Source organism: Leguminivora glycinivorella, chromosome 17 (assembly GCF_023078275.1).
Source record: "Leguminivora glycinivorella isolate SPB_JAAS2020 chromosome 17, LegGlyc_1.1, whole genome shotgun sequence".
Classification (NCBI taxonomy): Eukaryota; Metazoa; Arthropoda; class Insecta; order Lepidoptera; family Tortricidae; genus Leguminivora; species Leguminivora glycinivorella.
Window position 1 is genome coordinate 5,954,087 of NC_062987.1, and position 10,866 is coordinate 5,964,952.

The window sequence follows — 10,866 nt, forward strand, 5'->3', positions numbered from 1 at the left end:
CCCTCCGGCAGCCCCGAATTGTTACAGGGCATCCGCACAGGTTAGGGAGAGAGGGATCAGAAACGCTTGATCCCTCCCTCGACGGGGTTAGTGGGGCCGGTGCAATGCGGGTCCCGTACCCGCTAGCCCCACTAAGGGTCGTGGCGCAAGAATGCTCGTCGCCTTCGACCCTGCCGTCTTCGACGGAGAGGCAGCGCGTCAGCCGCAGCTTCGCGCTCTCTCTCCGCCGCCTCCTTCTGTGACATAACGTCTTCACAGAAGGAGGCCACCGCATCCCATCTTCTCTCGCTGCTCAGCATCGCCCCTATGACGCTGTGCAGCGAGAGGTCCACCAGTCCTGTGGCTGCGACCAGCGCAGCCCTTTCCACGGCCCAGCGACTACACTCCTCAAGGGTGTGCTGGGCCGTATCGTCCTCCACACCGCAGTCCAGGCACTGGGTGCTCGGCTCTCTCCCAATCCGGTGCAGGTAGTGTCCAAAGCACCCGTGCCCGGTCTCCACCTGAGTCAACCGGTACGTGAGGACCCCCCTCCTTCTTCCTAGCCAGTCCTCCATGACAGGAAGGATGGCTCCTATGGTTCGCGTTCCATAGAGGCTATCCTCCAGGGCGTCCCTCCATTGTTGGCGCAGGTGCTCCTCAGCTGCCCGCGCCGCTCTTTCCTCTTCCTCGGGGTCCGGCGGCTCTCCCCGGCTCCTCGCTGCCACCTTCCGCTGGTACCTTTCGGTTAGGACCACCGCGTCCAGCTCCCATGGGGGCGTGCCAGCGAGGAGGCAGGCTGCGGCATGGGAAGTGGTGCGGTAGGCCCTGACTGCCCTTTGGGCCACGACCCTCTGGGGCCGACGGAGTAACGCCTTGGTGCGTTCTCGCAGCCTTCCGGCCCAGATTGGCGCTCCGTAGAGCGCCATACTCCGGACGACCCCCGCGAACAGCCGCCTGCAGGGGGCGTTCGGCCCTCCCAAGTTGGGCAGCAGATTGCCCAGCGCCGAGGCAGCACCCACGAGACGAGGAGCGAGTCTTGCGAAGTGCTCCTCAAAATTCCACTTTCTGTCCAGGACAAGGCCCAAGTATTTTATGTTGGCCTTGACCTGGACAGACTGGCCCTCCACCCTCAGCGCCGTGTTTGCCTGTAGCCTCCACCGCCTCACGCCCCCAGGACCATGGCTTCGGTCTTTGCGATGGCGACCCGCAGCCCGAGGAGCCCGATGCGGTGGACGGTGAGCTCCGTCGCCACCGCCGCCCTCCTGAGAACCTCCTCCAACTCCCGCCCTCGCACAGCCACCAGTGTGTCATCCGCATAACACAGCGTGACCATGTAAGGGAGTTGTGCCCCGCGGAGGACCCAGTCATAACCGAGGTTCCACAGGAGGGGCCCCAAGACGGACCCCTGTGGAACCCCGCAAGTCATGACCCTCGCCCTCCGTACACCCCCCTGTTCGTAGAGCACCACCCGCCCCGTCAGGTAGTGCTCTAAACGAAAAGGTGCCCTGCGGGCGTAGCTAGTTAGGGCTAGTTAGTGGGATAAACTTTACCGCATCGTGCGTCCCTTTCGCACTTATAAATAGTTCGAAAAGGACGGCATTACGTTATATCGTTTAACGCGTGACCTTGCTTGCTGAGTGCAAGAAGTGCTTTGGTAACCAAGTTGCCTTTGTTACCCTAAACGTGACATTGCTCTATTCATGTAGGCTAGAAAAGTAACCTACATATATTATTTAGGCTAGAAAAGTAACCTACAATCGTTGAAACTCGGTTAGTTAAATTCTTTCTATCGATCTTCCGCATTGGTGCTACTGAGCCAGTTATGTATTTTTCGCCACGGAGCGTCAACGATTGCACTCTTTGGCTAGCCTCTGTATCGTTATAATAGCTTGTTCCATTATTTTGTATAGACTGCTTCAGTAGAATTATTTCTTTTGCATAAAGTATTTAATGCATGTATATTTTACATATTTTTAAGGCATGTTTTCGGAAATACTGCTTTGAATAAATAATACAATCAGAAGCGTAGCCCAAAATGCCAATCGTGCCACCTTAGCGGTTTATAAGTTATCTCTGTCGTACCTATTATTGGGACAGAGACAATTTCGTTCGTTCGCAGCGTTCACAATTGGCATCTTGTTTACGCAGCCAGCGGTATTTGCGGATTATTCGTGTAATCATATTTAATTGATAGCTTTAAGTGTAAATTAGTAAATGTAGATAAAAAAAAATGCTGTATATTTATGAATTGTATATTTCGTGATAATATAATGTTAGATTGTTAATGTTTATACCTGTATAAATGCTGATATATTATAATCTGTAGTAAAATTTGTATCGGAATTATTTTGTTTTAATCACCTATTAATGAGGAAAAGGTGTATTCGGTTAATCCCGAATAAATTGAGTATTCTCGAAAAAAATTTAAAAGTCCCTTTATGCCAATCATAACAATCATATCATAACATAATATGTAGTTTTGTTTCAGAATTATCCGAATACACCAATTCTTGGCTTAGTTTTTTTGTAGAGTTCGTCTTAAAGAAGAGATCTATTGTAGTACAAGTGGACGTTGTTTAGCAAAAGGATCCATTCTCTAAATAATTATGTGAGTGTGCACGATAAAACGTCCCACTTTGTCGATTGCTATAAAGCCGCTTTATCAGCTTATTCATATAAAGATACGAGTAAATCTCACCTTAATGGTAACCGATGAAGTGGGACGTTTTACTAAACACTCTCACATATAGTCAATTAGTTATAAAACGAACGACTTTTCTTTTTGACAAAAAGTTTAAATTATGTTGACTAAACTAGTGACTCTGTGAGCTGGAGATAGACTAGATAGAGTTGTGCCGTTCCCGAAAACATTCCCCCGTTTGGGAAATGTTTTCTCACGAGAATATTCTCCATGGCAAAATGAGAACGACACAACTAGTAGCTTAGACCTTCGCTACATACTAAGAAAACGCAATAGTGATATCCTAACCACAAAATTAAAATCTTGAAAAAACCCCGACATTGTAGAGACCGATTTTCATGAAACATGGCTAAGAACACTCCCGACTAACTCAGCTTTCAAACAAAAAAAAAACTAAATCTAAATCGGTTCATCCGTTCGAGAGCTACGATGCTACAGACAGACACACATAGACACAAACAGATAGACAGACAGACATACGCTTCAAACTTATAACACCCAGTCTTTTTTGCGTCGGGGGTTAAAAAACAGAGATCTTCAAAAAATTATCACTGTCAAGTCATGAAGGTCTTGGGACCCATCTTTCTTCTTTACATCGTGTTACCCTCTGCTGAGGCTGAGGGTAACACGATGTAAAGAAGACTGGTCTTGGGCAGTTTGGGTAACCTCCTCCCATCCCATCCCTAACACCCTGATCTCTTGTTTAACCGAGCAGCGCTAAGTCGATTTAGGGCGACATGGTTTCCGCTTGCCGGGTATATTCCAGGTGAAGGCCATTTTGGATAGGTGGGTATCAGGTATGTAAATGCTATTGGCGCTTAAGTACTTTATGGCATTTTTCAATACATATATTCTAAAACTTTAAAAACTTATTCAGTCATATAGTATGGTCACAAAATTTCACGAGAATCAATTAAGAATTGCTACCTCTAGAAAAACATTCACAGGTCAAACGAGTTAAACCGTTAGACCTAGGCTGTCGATCCGGTCCATTACCTAGGTAAGTAGGGTAGTTTTAGATGCTCTTAGCCATTGCGTTCTGTCCCCCACAGTAGGCCTAGTATAAGGACGGGTAGTCTATCTCGCGGCGACATACTCTCGCGGCAATCATGTGCTAACCCCTGCTTGTTGGTTCACTTAGCAACTCTATGTGATACTTGCTTAGGATAGGTGAACAATAACCTCTCTTATCATCGGACCTAAACATCATTAGATCAGTTTAAAAGCTCTATATGGCACAATAGAGTAGGATAACTCCGTGGCCCTAATTTAGACTTAGCTTTTCCTAACGTGTAGGTAGGTACTACTTAGAGAGTGCGCACACTTGCTGCTCTGTCCACTTTCATACAATCCCATAGACTAGATATGAGCGACAAAAAGTCGCCGAGCAATTTTGTTGCCCGTGGGCGCACCCTCTTAGTCGTTGGAATCATACCGAGCTAGGATGACTAGGATTTGACGGCTCCACTGGTGTAACTGTAAGGGCCAGTGCTATGTTAAATGTCAAACTTCTATGAAATATCTAATGATTTTTACTGTTAACTTAATAGATTGACCTAAAGGGTTGCACCTAAAGAATCGTATGTAAACGATTAAGCGAATATGATATCTACGCAATCTGAATCTCCTGGCACTGTTTGAAGGAAGACCGATCGGTGTCCCTACAAAAAGCGTTCGGTGACCTGTGTAACGCCTGAGTGGCCGCTTGGTGCGGAGCTTTCGGCGGGGCGTGCATCAGGGCTCAGGACACTTGTATCAGCTTACGCCCATATGAGCGTGCACCGTGCACTCAGGAGCCCGTTTCTCGAAAGGTACAAGCCTTGTATTTACAAGTGTGTTTCCATGACAACCCATACGATTTGACAGTTCGCGCACTTGTAATACAAGGCTTGTACCTTTCGAGAAACGGCCCCTGGCCTTAGACTAAGCTTGTTGTAGGTGTGATAGGTGGGTGCTTTTGGCAACGTGCGTGAAGGAGTAGCGCCGATTGAACGATAAAATACACGTATTCATAGAATGTTCATACTAGCGGTAACCGTTGGAACTCATTTGACTCCATAATTTTTAAGACGCTACAGGAGCGAAAATGCTGAAATGGAAAGGAGCCCCCCTTTCATTTTGGGAATTTTAGTTAAATATACCAGTGTTATTAACTAGATTTATTGAAAAAAATGTTCATTCAGAACGACTCAGTTAAAAGATATTGCGAAAAAATCTTTAAAATCGAGGTTCCGCTCTCGACTGTTTCCTCCTTCAAAACTTAATCGTAACGAAATTAGAGAATCTGAATAACAATGAAATAATCTGTGTCCGACCGTTTAGTTTTTTTAGCTACCAAATTTGATTGCCACACCTTTTTTGCGCCATAATCAATAAGGCCGTTTTTGGAAATTTTTGATGGGCTCTAATAGCGTCTTTAAAAATAAGAATATCAAAAAAATCAAAACGGTCCGACACAGATAAAAATAATAATAATAATCTGTGTTGAAAGAAATCATTGCTTTATCTTCAAGTTTGTATAGATAACATAGGTACCTAAACAAGCTTACAAATTGAAGGGGCCGCTGGTCATAAGCCTAATAGCGAATAACAAACCCATTCGATTATGCCACCAACGCTGTTTGCCTACGTTAAATTTATAGTCTAGTATGAGGTCATGAAAAAAGAAAATGATAAAAAAAAACATAAGCCGTTAAAAATCGTAAAAAAATTAAACCGCTCAATAAAGCAAGACAATGTTCATGTTCAATTAATATTAGCAAAGCGTTAAGTTACGAGTAGGTAGATATGGCGAAAATGAAGTGAATGTCACATTTTGCTCTAAGTACTTGCTCTCTACCAATCAACTAGAAAATAAATTCGAGTAGGCGTATTTTTGACAATTGTATGCTTACTTTTAGTTCTAGGTACCGGATTACCTTAGTCTTACCTTAGTAAGACTGCTAAGTATTATGAATATTTGCCTTCTATGTTTTGCTCTGCCTAATGAATGTAATGATTTAATGAATGGAAACAAAAATATTACCAACTTTGAATGTTCTTCTTATAATTGTAATACCAAAGACATATATAACTCCGTATAGACAGATAAAGTCTAAGAAAAAAACGTACCTCAGTACCATACAGAAAAAGGTACGGTGGCCTAGATGGCATTACACCTTTGGGGTACGCTCAGCTAGATGGCGCTAATATTAGTATTTGACATTTTAAAACATATCAAGCTAAGAATATGGGCCAAATTGTCAAAACTGAGGTTCAAAAGTTTTAAGCCTGTGTCAAGAGATGGCAGTCTATGCACTGTGATTACACATTTTACTTCGACAGTAACTCTCTATAATACTCGATCCTCTTTGGTAATACCTAGTTTTGCTTTGTATTACGCGATGTGATAATGTGGTATCGGCGATGTAACAGCCAGCATAACGTCAAATAGCCGCCTACTAATCTAAGCAACCACATTAGGTTAACACATGGTCCGGTTTACGCCAAGCTCCGTATGGCCCTAGATCGAGGTCAACCATCTATTACAAGCCGTTTCTAATACGCATTAACACCTCGCATGAATGCCTAAGTGCCTAAATATGTTGTCTTCTCACAAACCTTTTAAATCATTTTAGTATGGGCATAGTTTGGTCTCGGAGCAGGAGATGAGGTAGGTAATAGTCAACATTATTTCAAGCGGACAGAACCTAAATTAGGTACCTATAAATAATTAAAACAATCAAATTATTCGTTTTTCACGGACTATTTGGCACGTTCAAAAAATGTGATTCTAAATTCGTCGCTACCTACCGCCTAAATTAGTGGTTCCCATTATAGCGTGCAACGTCGGTCTGTCTTTCCCAAAATATGAAAACAGACAATTCTCGCCCGAAATTGGTATTCATAGATAATTACTACATAATTAATACGAGCAGTGAATGAGAAACAACTGTTTAAATATTGGTCCTATGTTTAATTCATGCCCATACTTAAGCGGCATTAAAATATGGTGATACCATAGGTTAGTGACCTCGTGTTTAGTTCGGTAGGTAACGTGCCGCTATCAGTCATATCAAGGTTACATACATTGTAGCGCATGTTATTAAATTATGAATTTCGCTCATTGAATTTTCTTATTACCTCGGCATCCCGTCAGAAATAAACCAAGTTGCTGCTGTTAAAATATCTAGCAGATAAAAAAAATGTTCAGTCAGTTCCAAATTTGATATTTTGACGGTATCCACAGGTATGTTTTGTGCTACCATGCATGTGGGGGTACCCAGGATGATGGTTGGTATCGAGAGCGAGTCTCACACCGTCACACCCGACCGCTTCCGCAAGTGAAGCCGAACGTTACCGTATGTAATTATCGGTTAGGTATTAATTGGTACGAGCGCGGGCGTCGTGACGTGCGCGGTGACGCGCGCGGCCGAAGCAGAGCCGTCTCTCGCGCCGCTCCGCCGTCCGCCTCTGTGGCCCAATGGATAAGGCATCGGCCTCCTAAGCCGAGGATTGTGGGTTCGAGTCCCACCAGAGGTAAAATATGATTTTTTGTAGAAATTGTTTGGAGGCAGTTGGGATGATTTGGAGCTTTAATTGGCACGCTAGGAAACGATATGGGGTAAAAAAATGGATCTTGTTAGATTATCTTCTAAGAAGTGTTTTATTTTTTTTCTCAATAGATGTAGGTACGGCATACGCTTTTAGCATTTTTTTAATGGTTGGAGTTCCAACAGATATTAAATATGTTTTTTTTTGTAGAATATTAGAGGGATGGATTGATTTGTACCTAGGTAGTTCTCATTGGCACGCTACGAATAGGAAACGATATAGGATAATGGGATTGATCTTATTAGATTATACTCAACTATTCGTTTTTTGGATCAATACTTAAATAGATAGGATACAACATACGCCTCTATAACTGTGTTTTCTATTTTAGTTAACTGTAGATATTTAAATTCATTAATTCATAAGAACGTTTTATGTACCAATATAAGTATTAATTACATCACAATTAATTTCGGATAGGTATAATTTTAATGCCAAAAAGTTATTTTGTTATCAACCGTTTATTTTATAGACCAGTGGCCCGTTTCTCGAAAGGTACAAGCCTTGTATTACAAGTGTGTTTCCATGACAACCCATACGATTTGACAGTTCGCGCACTTGTAATACAAGGCTTGTACTTTTCGAGAAACGGGCCCCAGGTACCTATGTAAATATTATACTCGTATGTAGATATTTCTAAGAGTTAGTAAGTACCTAGTTTTGTCTAAATGTCTTGTCTTTTTGTTTGATTTATTATGTCTAAGGTGAAATACCCCATAATGGACGGTGATGCCATTATGGACAAAAAAACACAAATCCTTAAAAATAAGTATCTAAAATTAGTTTCTAAAAACTGACGACTATGTAGCATAAACTAGAGTTGTAGAGCTGTTTCATTTTGAAGTTTCAATTAATTCGGTTATTTCTGAAGGATTTGGCGACAAGATAAAATTCATCAGTTTAATGAAAAAAATATCAAGACGAATTCTTAGTAATGTTGCTAAGAGAGTTGAGTTCATGTATAAAATAATAAAAAAATAATACTCGGTGTAAACTTGAATGCGTTTTACGCATTAAGCATGAGATAAGGAATAAAACATACTAGTTTGTTGTTCCAAAGATATAAAGAAATGGCGTTATTTTGCGAGTGTCCATTACTGGAACCGAAAAACTGCCTACCTCCTATAATGGACAAGGAACGTTTTACAAAACCAAAATTTACAAGAAACAATGCTATGTTAAAATAACTCAAACTAATTGTACTTATGGTATATAAAATTTACTCATTGAGTATCAGTTGGCTTTAAAAGTAAAATTTTAAACTTATTTCACTGTCCATAATGGGGGATCCATTACAGGAGAACTGCCGTCCATAATTGGAGAAAAAACACCTAGTTTTAATTTGTTAAGTATGAAGAAACTAATAGGAGTATCCATTCTGCAATACACTTGAAATGTAAATAAAAGAAGGATAGGACATTCAATATTTAACACGCTTAGCGGTAGAATTTTTACATTTATGAGTGAAATATAAAAATCAGTCGAAAATTTTTCTTAAACTGTCCATGATTGGGTCCGTTACCTTAATACCTTGTTAAGTACTAATTACCTAGTAATTAATAGTTGGTATAATTTTAGTTTATGATTATTTTTAGTTTTGACGACCGGTCTGGCGCAGTCGGTAGTGACCCTGCCTGCTACGCCGCGGTTCCGGGTTCGAATCCCGGTAAGGGCATTTATTTGTGTGATGAGCACAGATATTTGTTCCTGAGTCATGGATGTTTTCTATGTATATAAGTATTTGTATACTATATATATCGTTGTCTGAGTACCCACAACACAAGCCTTCTTGAGCTTACCGTGGGCCTCAGTCAATCTGTGTAAGAATGTCCTATAATATTTATTTATTTATTTATTTATTATTTATTTATTTATGACCAAGTGTTTGTGATTTTCACAAAGTTAAGCTTATTTTTCACCAGTTTCATAGAATTCGTTCAAGTTTAATCCGCAAAACCATATACATAGTCAAACGCTATTGGCAACATAATTCTAATGGAAAGGTAGCTTTTTAAGTAAGTACAACGGACTAGCTAGCATAGCTGGGCACCGTTAATCAAATAGTTAACTTCGATAATCGCTAATCCGTTACTAAAAAAGTTAACTTCGTTAATCGTTAAAGCGATACATTTCAACAAATTTAACGGAAGTTAAAGTTAATCGATAATCGGTTAATCGTGATAAAAAATAACTTGACTGTAGCCAGTAGCATCAGTTATCAACTATTAAGCATAGCTGGGCATCGTTAATCAAATAGTTAACTTCGATAATCGTTAATCCGTTACTTAAAAATTTAACTTCGTTAATCGTTAAAGCGATACATTTCGGTAGATTTAACGGAAGTTAAAGTTAATCGATAATCCGTTAACACGTCATAAAAATAGGACTCCACTGTAGGTATTATGTATTTATATTTACTAAGTATCCACAAAAAACTATTAAAACCTGTGACGCCAATCGGTAAAAAACCGAAATGTAATAATTTCGGTCTCTTCGGGCGTGTACCGCCGTTGGTTGGCTAAATCCTAGGTTTTACTTCGGATTGGTAATTATTGGGTCATTCATGCGGTCGCGATCGTGGTGCGTCGGTTCTTCAGATTGAGATTTGAGATGACAACTCGATGCTGTGGGCCACGATAACTCGGTAGAGTAATCTAAGGCCCGCGCCGGACTCTAACTCGTCGATGCGCCGGTTGCGCGATATGTCTGTCATGCCTGATGATTGCACTCTTAGTTAGTGATCGATCTAGCACGCCTAATAAGATTTAGAAGATCTCGAATAAGTGATCCAAAGTCGCCAATTGGTCTTTAGACTGTTTATAACCGACGGATCTGCGTTTTCGCGGCGCAGCGAGCCGCTTGGGGTGCTGGATTAACGATTAACGGACTCTATGAAATTTAACGGAAGTTAACGAGTCCGTTAACATTTTTTAAAGTTAACTTAAAAGTTAATCCGTTAATCGAAATGTTAACTTCGTTAATTAACGATTAACGGATTAACGAGTTAATGCCCAGCTATGCTATTAAGTTTTTGGGTAAGTTTATTATGTTACTGTAAAAGACCGAAGATCGCCAAAATCTCTTGAAAAATCCCAGCTGCAAAATGGTAAAAGCGAAATGTTAATAATTATTGTTCTCTTTGGACTTATACCGACGTTGTTTCGGTAAGTCCTAGGTTTTACCTTAGACCCGTAGGTATTGGGTCATTCATGCGGTCGTAGTCATGGTGGGTAGGTTGAACCTATAGGTTCCTTGGATTGAGACACCTCTAATCGAAGTTATGATCCACGGTAACTTGGCAGATAGCGCGGCCCGCCGAACTCTGGCTTGATGCGTCGGTTGCGCGATTTATGTGCCATGCGTCGTGCCTGATGATTTACATTATGTTTCGCAGTTAGTGATGGGTGCAGTAGGACTAATAAACTTTAGCAGGTCTCGAACAAGTGATCCAAAGGCACCAATTGATATGTAGACTGTGAATTTTCGGGAAAATCCTAGGTTTCGCCGTACTCCGGGCTTTTACAGTAGCGGTCAGAGCAAGTTTTACTCGGCGCGTGCGGAACTAGATTAACGATTAACGGACTCGAAGAAAT

At 41.4% G+C, this 10,866-nt stretch overlaps 1 non-coding gene across 1 annotated transcript; it reads left to right on the top strand.

The window, feature by feature from the left end:
• The first annotated feature begins 7,128 nt into the window (after window positions 1-7,128).
• Window positions 7,129-7,201, top strand: Trnar-ccu. The gene has a single exon. It is a non-coding gene; the product is annotated as a tRNA-Arg (tRNA).
• The last annotated feature ends 3,665 nt before the right edge of the window (window positions 7,202-10,866 follow it).